Below are 15,795 nucleotides of genomic sequence, written 5' to 3'. Positions count from 1 at the left end.
TATACTCATGCAGATTGAGCTGAGATGATCAAAGTTACCAGCATCACCTCCAAAAAGGCAGAATTCTGTGAGTCACCAGTGAAAACTGGGGGCATTGAAAAATACATATTGGCTCTGTCTGAACATGGCAAATGTTATCCAGCTCATGGCCAGCCCACACAATCCAGGACAAAAAAACAGAAAATGCTGAAAATACTCAGCAGTATTTCAGATTTTAAGCATCTGCATCTTTAAGATTTTCACACAAACGTGAACCTGATCCCATAGCTGGAAAGACTCTGCTGATATAGTCATTGAGTCACAGAGTCATATAGCGTGGAAACTGACCCTTCCGCCCAACTTGCTCACATCGGCCAACATGTCCCAGCTACACTAGTCCCGCCCACCTGCCATCTAAGTATGTTCTGCAAAGGAATACTATAAGAGGTTTCATTTAACCTTTGCCTTCTTGGACTAGCAAAGGCAATTCCAGTTCTGAACATCAACTGGAGGTCATTAGGTGGTTGTGCTGATGTCAAACGCTGCCTGAGTTGAGAGGATCTACCTGCCAGGTAACCTCCTTCACAATACCCCTCAGGGTGAGATCCCAGAAGACCCTGTAGATTTACACACCAACATGGAATCAACCATAGACGGCTCTTCAGAGACCTTCTGCTTCTCCAATGATGGATACAATTTTCCATCATAATCTTCCTCGCAAATCTTTTTTTTTCTTATAGCAAGCTCTGCCTACTTTCACCACCTCTTAAAGTTCTCATTGTTCACACTTGTAGTTCACCAACAGTACACCACCAGTATTCTGTGCAGCATTCCTCTCCCATGAAAGAACTCTCGCTCAAACTCTTGGACTGGAGGACTAAGACTAGTGGGTTGTCTCACGCCCATTGATGTTCATGGCTTATTTCAATGATTTGGATGAGAATGTACAAGGCATGATTAATATGTTTGCAGATGACACTAAATTTAGTGGTATTGTAGTTAGTGAAGATATTTACCAAATAATACAGCAGAATCTTGATCAACTGGGCAAGTGGGTAGAGGAATGGTTACTGCAGTTTAATGCAGATAAGTGCATGGTGTTGCATTTTGGGAAGTCAAACTAAGGCAAGACATTCACATTAAATGGCAGGGTGTTGTAGAATAGAGGAATCTAGGAGCGCAGGTACAGAATTCACTAAAAATGGCGTCACAGGTAGTTAGGGTAGTCAAGAAGGCTTTTGGTACATTGGCTTTATCAGTCAGGGTATCCAGTATAGAAATTGGGATGTTTTGTTACAGTTATACAAGATGCTGGAGAGGCTGTACTTGTGTGGATGAATATTGTATTCAGTTTTGGTCACCTTGCGATAGGAAGGATGTTGTTAAGATGGAAAGAGTGCAGAGAAGTTTTACAAGAATATTGCCAGGACTTGAGGGCCTGAGTTATAGGGAGAGATTGGGTTGGCTAAGACTCTATTTCTTGGAGCGCCGGAGGTTGAAGGGTGATCTTACAGAGATGTATAAGATCATGAGGGGAATTGATAGTGTGAATGCACAGTCTTTTACCCATAGTAGGGAAATCAAGAACCAGAGTTCATAAGTTTAAGGTACGGGGGAAAGATTTAATAGGAATTGGGGCAATGTTTTCACACAGATGGTGGTGGGTATATGGAATGAGCTTCCAGAGGAGGTAGTCAAGACAGGTACTTTAACATAGACATTAGGACAGGTAGACACAAAAAGCTGGAGTAACTCTGTGGGTCAGACAGCATCTCTGGAGAAAAGAAATAGGTGACGTTTCGGGCTCAGACCCTTCATCAGACAACCTGAACAAGGGCTTCGACCCTAAACATCACCTATTCCTTTTCTCTAGAGAAGCTATCTGACCCGTTGAGTTACTCCAGCTTTCTGTGTCTATATTCGGCTTACACCACCAAGTACATTGATAAGAAAGGTTTAGAGGAAGAGAGGCCAAACACGAGCAGGTGGGATTAGCATAGATTGGGCATCTTAGTTGGCATGGGCAAGTTGGGCCAAAAGGCCTGTTTCCATGCTGTATGACTGTGACTCCATGATTCAAAACATTCTTCTGCGAAAGAAGGGTCTCTCTATAGAATGCCATTTAATTTGAGCATGGTTGAACTGGACGATACCAATATCACAAATAGCCACAAGATGGTGCTCCTGTAGCACTTTGGAGATTCCTCTGAGATAATTTCACATGGTGGAATTTCAAATATAAAGAGCCCAACTGAAACCCACCAGAGCCAATCCTTGAAATCTCAGCCAAATCTAAATTGAATCAAATGAACAATTTTGTCTATATTCAAAACTGTGGTGAAATAGAAGCTTCATATTCCTTGAGGAATTGGAATTGTCTCCCTGTGGTGTTGGGAATATGAGGAGTCCGCTATGGGCTGGGGTTTGCAGGTTCATGTGGAATTCCTATTGTCAGTCTGATCTATTTGAAAACTTCTCCAACTTTAGATAGTTCCTCTCTCCCTCTCTTCCCCTCCCCTTCCCAGTTCTCCCTCTATCTTCCTGTCTCCTCCTATATCCTTCCTTTGTCCCGCCCCCCCTGACATCAGTCTGAAGAAGGGTCTCGACCCGAAACGACACCCATTCCTTCTCTCCTGAGATGCTGCCTGACCTGCTGAGTTACATTTTGAGAAATAAATACCTTCGATTTGTACCAGCATCTGCAGTTATTTTCTTACACTATTTGAAAATTCTCATCATTTGACTTCAGAGTCTGTGCTGACCGTGTAGCTGAAAGTATAAAGATGACCCATAGAAGCCCCTTGTCTCCTGGTCAGTGTCAGATCAGAGATGGATAGTTTAGGGATCCTCTGGGTGTTCTCATTGTGGTTCAATGGTTCAATGGTTCCTTATTGTCACATATGTACTGCACAGTGAAATTCTTTTTGCATAGCTCACACATGCACGGGTTGCCATATTACAAAAAGAAAAAGTCCAAAATTCAGTCCCAAACCAAGCTGTGCTGCAACCCGACAGTATGCTTTCTGTGGTACATCTGCAGATGTTTGTAAGAATCACTGGAGACATGCTGAATTTCCTCAGTCTATTCAACAAGTGGAGGCATTGGTGTGCCTTCTTGGCTGTCATGTCAATGTGATTGGTCCATGACAGATTACTAGTAATATTAACTCCAAGGAATTTGAAGCTCTCAACCATTTCCACATCTGCACCATTGATGCTGACTGGGGCATGTACTTCATGTGCTTCCTGAAGTCAATAACTAGTTCCTTCATCTTGCTGACATTAATGGAGATGTTATTGTTCTGACACCATGTAACTAAGTTCGCTCTCTCATTCCTGCAATTCTTGGAGCCCAGCTTGAATATAGGGACCGACACACATTTGAGGAATTCTCCAATACTTAAGAAACTTTGACACAAAACACAGTGTGGAGAGAGTGTCCAGCTTCAAGTTTCTGGGCACTCACATTTCGGAGGACATCACATGGTCCACTAACACTGCTGCGCTGGTCAAGAAGGCGCAGTAATGACTGTTCTACCTGAGAACACTGAAAAAGTCTGGTCTACCCCAACAGCTGCTGACGACCTTCTACCGCTGCACCATAGAAAGCATCCTAACACATGGCATCCCTGTGTGGTATCTCAGCTGCACGGAGGCAGAGAGGAAAGCTCTTCAGCGGGTAGTCAATAGAGCTCAGAAGACTATCGGAACACAGCTACCAGCCTTGGAGAGCATCTACAACACACGATGCCTCACAAAAGCCACCAGCATCCACAAAGACTCCTCACACCCCTGCAACAGTCTGTTCGAACTTCTACCATCGTGCAGACGCTACAAGGCCTATGTCACTCGCACCTCCAGACTCAGGAACAGCTTCATCCGCAGGGCCATAGCTGCTATGAACTGGTCCTGCTGAGCCGGATGGTCACATCGCACAGTGAACCGGCACAGATCTATTTGCACTTTATTCTGTTTTAAAACTGTTCTAATTTGTTTCATTGGGTTGTTTAAATTAATACTGATTAGCTAATTGATTTATTGCATCGTATGGGAGGCGCATTCCCAATCTCGTTGTACCCCTGTACAATGACAATAAAGATATATTGTATTGTATTGTATTGAAAGAAAAGAAATGCAGAATCCTGACAATTCGTTTATTGATCTTTATCTTTTGTTATATAAACAAAGAACTGCAGATGTTGGTTAATACACAAAATGCCACAAAGCCCTGGAGTAACTCAGTAGGTCAGGCAGCATCACTGGAGAACATGAATATGTGAAATTTCAGGTCTGATGAAGGGTCTTGATGCAAAATGTCACCTATCCATTTTCTTCAGAGGTGCTGCCTGACGTGTTGAGTTACTCCAAGACTTTGTGTCCTTTCATCTTTTAATATGTTAGTTGTACTATGGCATTGTGGCGCAGCGATAGAGTTACTGCTTCACAGTGCCAGAGACCCAGGTTTCATCCTCACTACTGTGCTGTCTGTATGGAGTTTGTATGTTTCCCCTGTGACTGTGTGGGTTTTCTTCAGCTGTTCTGGTTTCCTCCCATATTCCAAAGCCGTGCAGGTTTGTAGGTTAATTGGCTTCTACAGATTGTCCCTAGTGCGTAGGATAAAACAAGTGCACGGTGATTATTGGTCGTGGGGACTCCATGGGCAGAAGGGCCTGTTTCCATGCTTCTCTATCTCTAAAGTAAAGCCTAAACTCTTTAATAAACTAAATCACCAATCATATTTAACATTGTAACATAATGTGACATAACATTTTCTCCATCTTTATCATTGTAACCTTATGATAGAAGCTGTCAGCAATTAAAAAAACAGTCACAAATAATCATAACAATGACAGTTTTAATTAAATTGTCCAACAATAATGGAAAGGAACAAGTTGTTGTCTGTCCATTCCTTCCAGCTTCTCTCATGAGTTCCTCACCACTTTGATTTTCAGCATCCGCAGTTTCTTGTGTCTCAACAATAATGGAATCGCATCTTCCCCCACCCCACCTTCACTTTAATCACAATAAATATTAACTATATTAACTGTGAGAAGACTTACTATGCTGTACCTTTCAATCAATCAAACAATAGTTGATATTGATAAGCATGGCCTCTAGCCTCAACTCTAAATGCTATATAAACTTCTCATGGGATACAATGAATATATTTCCATACACCTTTCTGAAAGATGCACTCCTGAAACAAATGGAAGAAGATGTGAATAAATAATGAAAAGAAAGAACTGCAGATGCTGAAAATCTGAAGGAAAAATCATAAAATGTTAAAAACACTGTCTCTTTGTGTGGTACTGCCTGATCTGCTGAGTCTACTTAGCGTTTACTGTTCACATAGGAAATAAGATGAGAGTAAGAAACAACAGGAAGAAATTCTTTCCATGATGTTGATTTTATTTAGTTCCAGTAAACACAAATGCTATTAAACTCCTGCGTTGTCATGAACAAAGGATACAAAACATTGGCCGACTGCCATCCTGCTTATCCACAACTGCCATCCTGCTTATCCACAACTTTAATCAAACAAAGTTCCATCATCTGCTAAACAGATTTAAAATAAAATGTTATGCAGCTTTAAGGTTAAAGTCTGCCTTGCCATACAGTATATCTCTCAGCTATTGTTCACAATATTCAATAAGCAGCTCAATATTCCAGGATGTAAATGCCACTTTTTAGTTTAGTGTAGAGATACAGCTCGGAAACTTTACGAGGATGTTGCAAGGACTAGAGGGTCTGAGCTATAGGGAGAGGTTGAGTAGACTGGGTCTCTATTCCTTGGAGCGCAGGAGGATGAGGGGTGGTCTTAGAGAGGTGTATAAAATCAAGAGAGGAATAAATCACAGAATCTCTTGCCCAGAGAGGGGGAATCGAGGACCAGAGGACATTGGTTCAAGGTGAAGGGAAAAAGATTTAATAGGAATCTGAGGGGTAACTTTTTCACACAAAGGGTGGTGGGTGTATGGAACAAGCTGGCAGAGGAGGTAGTTGAGGCTGGGACTATCCCAATGTTTAAGAAAGAGTTAGATAGGTACATGGATAGGACAAGTTTGGAGGAATATGGACCAAATGCAGGCAGGTGGGACTAGTGTAGCTGGGACATGTTGGCTGGTGTGGACAAGTTGACCGAAGGGCCTGTTTCCACACTGTATCACTCTATGACTCTATGACTCTAAACAGGCCCTTCAGCCCACCGAGTTAGCACCGACCAGTGATCCCCTCATATTAATACTATCCTACACACACTAGGGCCAATTTTACATTTATACCAAGCCAATTAACCTACTAACCGGTATGTCTTTGGTGTGTTGGAGGAAACCAGAAATCGCAGAGAAGACCCATGCAGGTATTGGTAAGAATATACAAACGCCATACAGGCAGCACCCATAGTCAGGGTCAAACCCGGGTCTCCGGTGCTGCAAGTGCTGTAAGGCAGCACCTCTGCCGCTGCACCACCTGGAATGATTGAGAGGCAGGGAAGAGAGGAGGGGGTTTTGCCATTTTAATCAGGGAGGACATCACTAGATTTTTAGATTTTAGATTTAGAGATACAGCGCGGAAACAGGCCCTTTGGCCCACCGGGTCCACGCCGCCCAGCGATCCCCGCACATTAACACTATCCTACACACCTTAACCAGCCAATTAACCTACATACCTGTACGTCTTTGGAGTGTGGGAGGAAACCGAAGATCTCGGAGAAAACCCACGCAGGTCACGGGGAGAATGTACAAACTCCGTACAGACGGCGCCCAAAGTCAGGATCGAACCTGAGTCTCCGGCGCTGCATTCGCTGTAAGGCAGCAACTCTACCGCTGCGCCACCGTGCCTACATTGCTTAGAGAGAATATTTGGGGGGGAATCACCCAATTAGACTAAATGGCTAGAATTCAGAACTAAGAAGGGAATTATCACTTTAATTTGGAATACATTATGTACCTCCCATTAGTCAGCATGAGTTAGAGGAACAGAGCTGGCAGAAAGCTATGAAATAAAGGTAGTTTTGCAGGAGATTTCAACTTCCTTTATATTGACGGAGTCTTCCTAAAAGGTTTGGACGGATTAAAATTTGTTAAACGAGTCCAAGGAAGCTTCAAAGTACAGAGGGCTCTACTAGAGACTGGACTTCCTCTTAGGGAACAAGGTAGGACAAGTGATTGAACTGTCAGTGGGAGAGCACTTTGAGACATTGACCACAATTCTATTCATTTTTGAGTCGCCATGAAGAAAAATAGGAAAAATAGATTAGGTCCTAAATTGGGGCATTACTGATTCTGGAGGCATAAGACAGGAAGACAGGACATGGCCGAGGTTGATTGCAATTGTTTGTTGGTCAGGGGAAGGCTGGCAAATTTGAGGCTTTCAAATGTGAGATAACAAGAGTACAGGGGCAGAATGTTCCTGTTAGGGTGAGTTTAAGTTTAGTTTATTGTCACGTGTACCAAGGTGTACCAAGGTACAGTGAAAAGCTTTTGTCTAATAACTGCGAAAAAACTAATACTTAAATTTTGGAAAAAACCAATAACCCCCACAATTAAAATGTGGACTATGGAAATGACAGAGACCCTGCATTTGGAAAAAATAAGGTTTGCCTTAATCAACAAACCTGAGTTATTTTTAAAAATATGGTCTCCATTTATTGAATTTTTAGAAAAGTAAATGGGCTTGGCACAGGACTAAAATAAAAAAAAAAAATTTAAATAAAAAGTTGAAACTTGAGTTGGGGGTTGGATGTACAGCTGTGGTTTTTGTCTCCCGGATCTACTCCCGTTAATTTTTATTGTTAGATCCTTTTTTCTTTTTTTTTAACCCTCTTACTCTCTCTCTCCCCAAGTTTATAGTTTTATATTTTTATTTTTACTTTCTCTCTTCAAAAATTTAAAAATTGAAGCTATGTAAGAACTTTGTAACAAATGTGTTTTTTCTTATTTCGATTTGTACATATGCTTTTCAAAAAAAAAAAAAAAAAAAAAAAAAAAAAAAAAGCTTTTGTTGCATGCTAACCAGGCAGTGGAAAGACAATACATGATTACAGTCGAGCCAATCACAATGTACAGGTACATCATAAAGGGATTAACGTGAATAATTTTCAGTACAAGATAAAGCCAGTAAAGCCTGATCAAAGGTGAGGGGGAAGCTAGTGAGTTTAGGAGACCTGGGTTGATGCGAGATGTTGAGGCCTCCATTTTCAGGGGGGGGGGGGGGGCTGGGGTTGGAGAATGAAAGTGGTTAAGGATGGGTTTGGGCAGTCGAGAAAGTTGCTCAGGTGCTACAGTCACAAAGAATCCTTGGGAATGATATTTCATGAATATTGTACCTGCCCTTCATGGATGTTTCACTCCTCTGACACTATAATGAGGAGGGAGGGAAGTTACAGCAATTCTAATATTATTTTTTACACATGGAATTAAATAATATTAAATCTACCCCATAATCATCATATCATATCATATATATACAGCCGGAAACAGGCCTTTTCGGCCCTCCAAGTCCGTGCCGCCCAGTGATCCCCGTACATTAACACTATCCTACACCCACTAGGGACAATTAAAAAAATTTTTTTTTTTACATTTACCCAGCCAATTAACCTACATACCTGTACGTCTTTGGAGTGTGGGAGGAAACCGAAGATCTCGGAGTAAACCCACGCAGGTCACGGGGAGAACGTACAAACTCCTTACAGTGCAGCACCCGTAGTCAGGATCGAACCTGAGTCTCCGGCGCTGCATTCGCTGTAAAGCAGCAACTCTACCGCTGCGCTACCGTGCCGCCCAGTGACCTTAGTGACCTTCTTTCAAGTGTGATTGTAATTGCTGCTCCCATCTGAACCCAATATTTATTTGGAAGTGGCTAGCTGTGTTGATTGTTGACAGAGTAGACGTGAAAAGAATGTTTCCACTAGTGGAAGAGTCTAGAACCAAAGAGCACCAACTCAGAATAAATAGATGCACCTTTAGAATGGAGATAAGGAGGAATTTCTTTCGTCATAGGAATGGAATTCAATGCCACAGTGCCATGTCGTGGAATTCAATGTCACAGATGGCTGTGGAGGCCAAGTCATAAAGCAGAGATTGATAGGTTCTGGATTAGTAAGGGCGTCAAAGGTTATGGTGAGAAAGCACATTAATTTGAATGTGAGGGAAAATGAGAGAAAAACCATGATCGAATGTTGGAGTAATTTGATGGGCCCAAAGACCTAATCCTGCCTCTATGTCTTATGGTCTTATGGTATGCTGCATGGTTTTGTTTTGTTTTAGTTATTTGATCACAGTAACACCAATGTTTGTCAATTGGTAAACATTCAATTTGCAAGGACACTTTCAATCTAATATCCAACTAATATATAGCTCAAATGTTATCAATGTGTCAGAGGTTATTGCTTTCAAATTAACACAATTTCAGGGGTATGAAAGATAATACCAGATTCAGCAAGCAAGGCAAAATACCAACCATGATAAAGGTAGAGAGTAACTTTAATTATTTACTGACAGGATATAATCATAATCTATGCTTGTCCAAAGCCACCCTTACCATTTGTTAGTCCTGCGCAGTTTGTGTATAGCACCCATCTCTATGAAGCCCATCCTACGTCAAGCACATAATCAATGGTGTTCCAAAACTACCCACACCATTCATATCATTCCTGCATAGTTCCTGTATAACACCCAACTCTTTGAAGCTCTGGATTGGTTGGCCAAAACATTGGCAGTGGATCAGCCAGAAATCCCTTGAAAATGTCTGCCGTGTACTGCTTTAAGCTTGGCTGAAGATCAGCAATTTCTGGTAAAGCTGCTGTTCATTGCAATGCGAAATTTTAAGCCAGGAAAATTCACTGAATAAAATTTAATTGCCCCAATGCCATATGAAATTTGTGAATTGTCCCTTCTGAATGAATCCTTTGTGTAAAGTGTGGAAGTATTTAACCTGCCAGGTAATTTCATGTTGATTTTACCTAATAAACTAAACTAGTAAATCAAAGTTCCATCTGCCGGCTTTGATGGTAAGCCATAAAACTTGCCAAACTTTAAAAAAAATGTTGATTTAATCTTGTGTCCATATTGGATTGAATTTCCAGAAGAAGTCTCCCAATCTCCTGCTGCAATCTCGATGGAAAGCCCCAGGGAAAAGGCATATGAATTGCTGTTTGTGCTGTCAATCCTGCACTGCTGGTTGATGATCAGGAAAACTTTTGTGGAAGTTGTGGGCATTTAGGGCCAGCAACTTAATAAAAAGAAGGATCTGATATGGTCACCAGATAGTTTAATATTTCACCTGGCACCTCTGACAGTACAGCATTCATTCTAACCTTCACTGGACTATCCATTATATCTATAATTTTACAATCTTGCTTGAGGCTTACTTGTTGCTCAGGAACCAACATGACCCTAGGAAATCTGAGCACTTTCCACCTAAGTATAACACCTAAAATATAGTCTTGTAGAAATTCTTCACCTTGAAAAAACATGTGCTCAAATTGCATTGCATAGTCGGTTTAATCTGGATTTGCCAGGGAACAATTTTGACACGTGCATGTCATGATTTAAGTATCATGATTAGTGTTTTTGTGCAAATTGTGCACATTGACATTTGTGTACATTTGTGCAAAGTTATGGCTAGAGTTCAGTGATCCACAAACTCATTACACTGTGTGCCATCATGGCTGCAGCTCTACAAGTGGTAGTAGCCAACTGGAGATGCTCTGGAAGTCATGGAACTGTTTGTGGTGGGCTACTCTGATGGGGCTGGGAGGGCCATGAAAGCAAACGCATACCTTCTCCAACAGAGGTTTGGATCATGACAGCAGAGGGGGAGAGAGCATCAGAGTGGATGGGGTTACCCCCACAAAACCTCACCTGCAAAATGCTCAGAAATAAGATCTATTGTTGCATCCACCAATACTTTCTGAATCGAATTCTCCAAAAGTGATGTAGGTAAAGCCTGTCCCTTTAAGAAAAGTGGATTTACTTCCTTCTGTGAGAGCATGCTCTCTTGTCCATGGTCCTAGCTGATTTTTGGCCCAGTATCCAAGGTCCAATGTTGAGCAGCAACGTTAACTGTGCATTGCTTACTACTTGCCTTGCTTTACTTTACTTTACTTTACTTGCCATTCTTATGTCGGCACATCACACACACACTGATGCTCATTACTGTAAAACTCTGATTATGCAGTATGCTCAGAATTGTATTGGTTCCAGATTATTTGGATGTTATTACAGTTAACATAACACACGCTTTAATTTAGAGTTTTGAGATACAGTATGGAAACAGGCCTTTCAGCCCATCATGTCCATCGATCAGCCATTCACACTAGTGGTATGTCAACCCACTTTTGCTTCCACTCCCTACACAGTAGGGGCAATTTACAGAGGTCAATTAACCTATAAACCTGCATGTCTTTGAGATGTAGGAGGAAACCAGAGCACCCGGAGGAGACCCACGTGTTCGCACCGAGAACGTGCAAGCTCCACACAGACAGCAAGCATGGTCAGGATCGAACCCAGTGACTTTGGCAATGTGAGGCAGCCAGCTGCGACACTGTGCCACCCTTACTTTTAATTGACTTATTTTTAAAGATGTCATATGGTATTGCATTAAATTTTCAAGTTAACCTGGCTATGTTGAAAAGGAGCCTGGAAACTGTGGCCCTGGTGAGTAAAAGCGGAACATGGGAGCTGATGTTATAGTGAATGAGTAGAGAGCGCAGGATCTGGGGTCCACATGAGTGGGAAGGGAAGGTGGCACACATGAGCTGGTGAGCCAGAGGCCAAACCTTTGGGATTTCTGAATTGTCAAGTAGTTAGGATTTTACTCTATTCAGTCTCATCGTGTGTGAGCAAACATCATATCCAGACATTGATTTTACAACCGAAGCACAAAGCAGAGGCAAAACATGTGCTGCTCAATTAAATGCATAGGCCAGTATCTCCAGTAATTAACACTATAGTGTCAACCTTCATTTTACATTCAAATATCTGGAAAAAGACAAGAAAAAGAAGAAGATTCACACATCTGTTTGCCCCCGTTTGCTTTGCGGAACAGCATTTTAGCTAGCTTTTTAATGGTTTCTCCATTACTATTATAGGCCAAAAGACAAGCTAATATTAAAAGTCAAGAGCAAAGAGTCAAGACTCGAGACTCAAGACTCAAGAGTGTTTTTTTGTCATATGCACCATAACAGAACAATGACATTCTTACTTGCAGTAGCACATCAGGTTTGTAAACACAATACTCAATAGATAATATAATAAACAAACATTACAAAAAATAAGTTTAATAAATAAAAAACCTAATATAGTGCAAAATACAAAACAAAAGTCCACAGTTTCATTTACTCCTTCATACAGTTTCTTCAAATTTCTCTCCTGTCCCTTGAATGGCTTCTTTCCCTTTGGTTTCACTCCACAAATGCCACCAGTTAACTAGACTTGGTCATCAATCCGTTGATTCTTTTTCATGTGTGAGAGAGACAATACAGATGAGACACAGTTCATTTTCACCAAACATCACAATCTTCCATCGGGGTCAATGGATGTTAAAAGGATGGGCACCTCAAAACTTTTCTATGCTGTCTTAGAGAATACTGAAATCATTGTTTTATTGCTTCTTTGATGCAGAGTGTACAAGAAAATGATTTTCTGGGAAGTGAATTTTCACCCCACCCTTTCTGTCAAAGGTTGAGCAATTGGCTTGTTAAAATCACCCAGGTGATTTACCCATCAAAACGCACCTGAATTGCACTATTTCCCATTTTAACCTGGCCTTGGTGAGTAAGGAATATTGATGTCTGAAGGCATCGCAGCTGTGCAGATCATGTTCCAATATCACCAATATGCCGTGGAATTATCTTAATACGTGCGAAGTGGAGAAACTGCCGTGACATTGCTATCAAATAGGTTCAAGTTGGGTGATGATTTGAGGCAGAAGAGATTATTCAAACAAAATGCTTGAAGACCATAGAAGCAGGAAAGCTCGTTCAGATCACCTTAGATTTCAATGCGAAGGTATTTATTCACAAAATGCTGGAGTAACTCAGCAGGTCAGGCAGCATCTCGGGAGAGAAGGAATGGGTGACTTTTCGGGTCCAGACCCTTCTTCGGTCTGAAGAAGGGTCTCGACCCGAAACGTCACCCATTCCTTCTCTCCCGAGATGCTACCTGACCTGCTGAGTTACTCCAGCATTTTGTGAATAAATACCTTCGATTTGTACCAGCATCTGCAGTTATTTTCTTATACTCTTAGATTTCAATGCCTTCTCTGCCACAAGGTATCCTGTGATCCCTGTTCCCAGATCACCTGAATTTCTACACCCAACTTACTCTGCCACTATTTGAGTGTTAATGAGACTGGATGTTAAATTTGTGTGTGTTAAATATGAACAAGTTGGAAGATGACCTTTGCTATGTTATCGCTTAGTTAAGTACTCTTCTAACATTCCAGCCTTGGAAATGAGGAAGGTGGGGTCAGAAATAGATGAACAACTGACAACAAGACTGGCAGAGCAATTGAACAGTGGAAGGTATTCATTCACAAAATGCTGGAGTAACTCAGCAGGTCAGGCAGCATCTCGGGAGAGAAGGAATGGGTGACAGTGGGGTCAGGATGGTTAAAGGTTTCACTGAGGGGCTTGGGAGTGGTGGAGAGAACTTCCCTACACTCCACAAGAGCCTCTGCTGAAACCGACATAGTATGCTGGCTGGCATTGCACACCTGCATTTTACTGCAGAGTTTCGTCTTCCCTGCAAATCCTATGTGAAACCAGAAAGTCAAATTTGGCTCTTAATTCCATTGTGGGAGCTTGATCTAAATCACTTCACAAATATCCGTTTTGTTTATTGTCACGTGTACCGAGGTACAGTGAAAAGCTTTTGTTGCGTGCTAACCAGTGAGCAGAAAGGCAATACATGATTATAATTGATCCATTTACAGTGTATAGATACATGATAAAGGAATAATGTTTAGTGCAAGGTAAAGCCAGCAAAGTCCGATCAAGAATAGTTCGAGGGTCACCAAAGAGGTAGATAGTAGTTCAGCACTGCTCTCTGGTTCTCCAGCTTTTCCACAGACACTGCAATATTCACTAGTGTAAAATGCTGATGCATTAGATTGGGTTTATATTTTTTGTCTTTTTAAACCCTGGCCACACCACCTTGTAACATCAATATCGTAACATTATCCACTTTGGCGGCAAGAACAGGAAAGCAGAGTATTACCTGAATGGTGACCGATTGGGAGAAGGGGAGATGCAACGTGACCTGGGTGTCATGGTGCACCAGTCATTGAAAGCAAGCATGCAGGTGCAGCAGGCAGTGAAGAAAGCGAATGGTATGTTGGCATTCATAGCAAGAGGATTTGAGTTTAGGAGCAGGGAGGTTCCGCTGCAGTTGTACAGGGCCTTGGTGAGACCGCACCTGGAGTATTGTGTGCAGTTTTGGTCTCCTAACCTGAGGAAAGACGTTCTTGCCTTAGAGGGAGTACAGAGAAGGTTCACCAGATTAATCCCTGGGATGGCGGGACTTGCATATGAGGAAAGACTGGATAGACTGGGCTTGTACTCGCTGGAATTTAGAAGACTGAGGGGGGATCTTATAGAAACATATAAAATTCTTAAGGGGTTGGAGAGGCTAGATGCGGGAAGATTGTTCCCGATGTTGGGGGAGTCCAGAACCAGGGGTCACAGCTTAAGGATAAGGGGGAAGTCTTTTAGGACCGAGATGAGAAAACATTTCTTCACACAGAGAGTGGTGAGTCTGTGGAATTCTCTGCCACAGAAGGTAGTTGAGGCCAGTTCATTGGCTATATTTAAGAGGGAGTTAGATGTGGCCCTTTTTGCTAAAGGGGTCAGGGGGTATAGAGAGAAGGCAGGTACAGGCTACTGAGCTGGATGATCAGCCATGATCATATTGAATGGCGGTGCAGGCTCGAAGGGCCGAATGGCCTACTCCTGCACCTATTTTCTATGTTTCTATGTTTCTATGTTTCTATATCAAAATCACCATGTTTGTGTTATTCAATGAACAAACAGTGTATGGCTGTAAATTTGTTGCTGACACTGAAATATATTGGAAGCAAGTGATTAAAAAGGATATGGGAATAAAAGGATATTTGATAGGCCCAGTGAAGCAATTATCTGCCAAATGGCATATAATACAGGAAAAGATGAAGTCATCCATGTGGCAACAAAAATTAAGAAGAAGCACATTACCTAAATGAGGGATTACAGAGCTCGGAGAGGCAGAGGTATCTAGATGCTCTGGTGCATAATTTGCAAATGGCTAGAATGCGGGTACAGTGAGTAATTAGGAAAGCTAAACACAAAATGCTAGAGTAACTCAGCGGGTCAGGCAGCATCTCTGGAGAAAAAGAATAAGTAACGTTTCAGATTGAGGAAGGGTTCCGACTGAAACATCACCTATTCTTTTTTTCCGAGGATGCTGCTTGACCCGCTGAGTTACTCCAGCATTTTGTGTCTATCTTCGGTATAAACCAGCAACTGCGATTCCTTCTGACATAATTATGGAAGCTAACAGAATGTTATTGCCTATTGCTAGGGTGGGAGGATTGAATACCGAAGTAGAGGATTTTTGCTGCATCTCTAATGAGACTGTCCAGAATTTCTTGTACAGTTTTGGTTTCTTTATTTAAAGAACAATTCAGAGAAGGTTTACAAGACTAACAGACAGGTTGTCTAATGAGGAGAGCCAGAACAGATTAGGTTTACATAGGTTGTAGTCTAGAAGACTGAAAGGGGATTTGATTAATTTCTAAAGGATCTTGAATCATTTTGACAGGGTAAATGTGGAGATGTTT

This window comes from Rhinoraja longicauda, chromosome 3 (assembly GCF_053455715.1).
Source record: "Rhinoraja longicauda isolate Sanriku21f chromosome 3, sRhiLon1.1, whole genome shotgun sequence".
Taxonomy (NCBI): domain Eukaryota; kingdom Metazoa; phylum Chordata; class Chondrichthyes; order Rajiformes; family Arhynchobatidae; genus Rhinoraja; species Rhinoraja longicauda.
Note: the sequence above shows the minus strand (reverse complement) of the source record.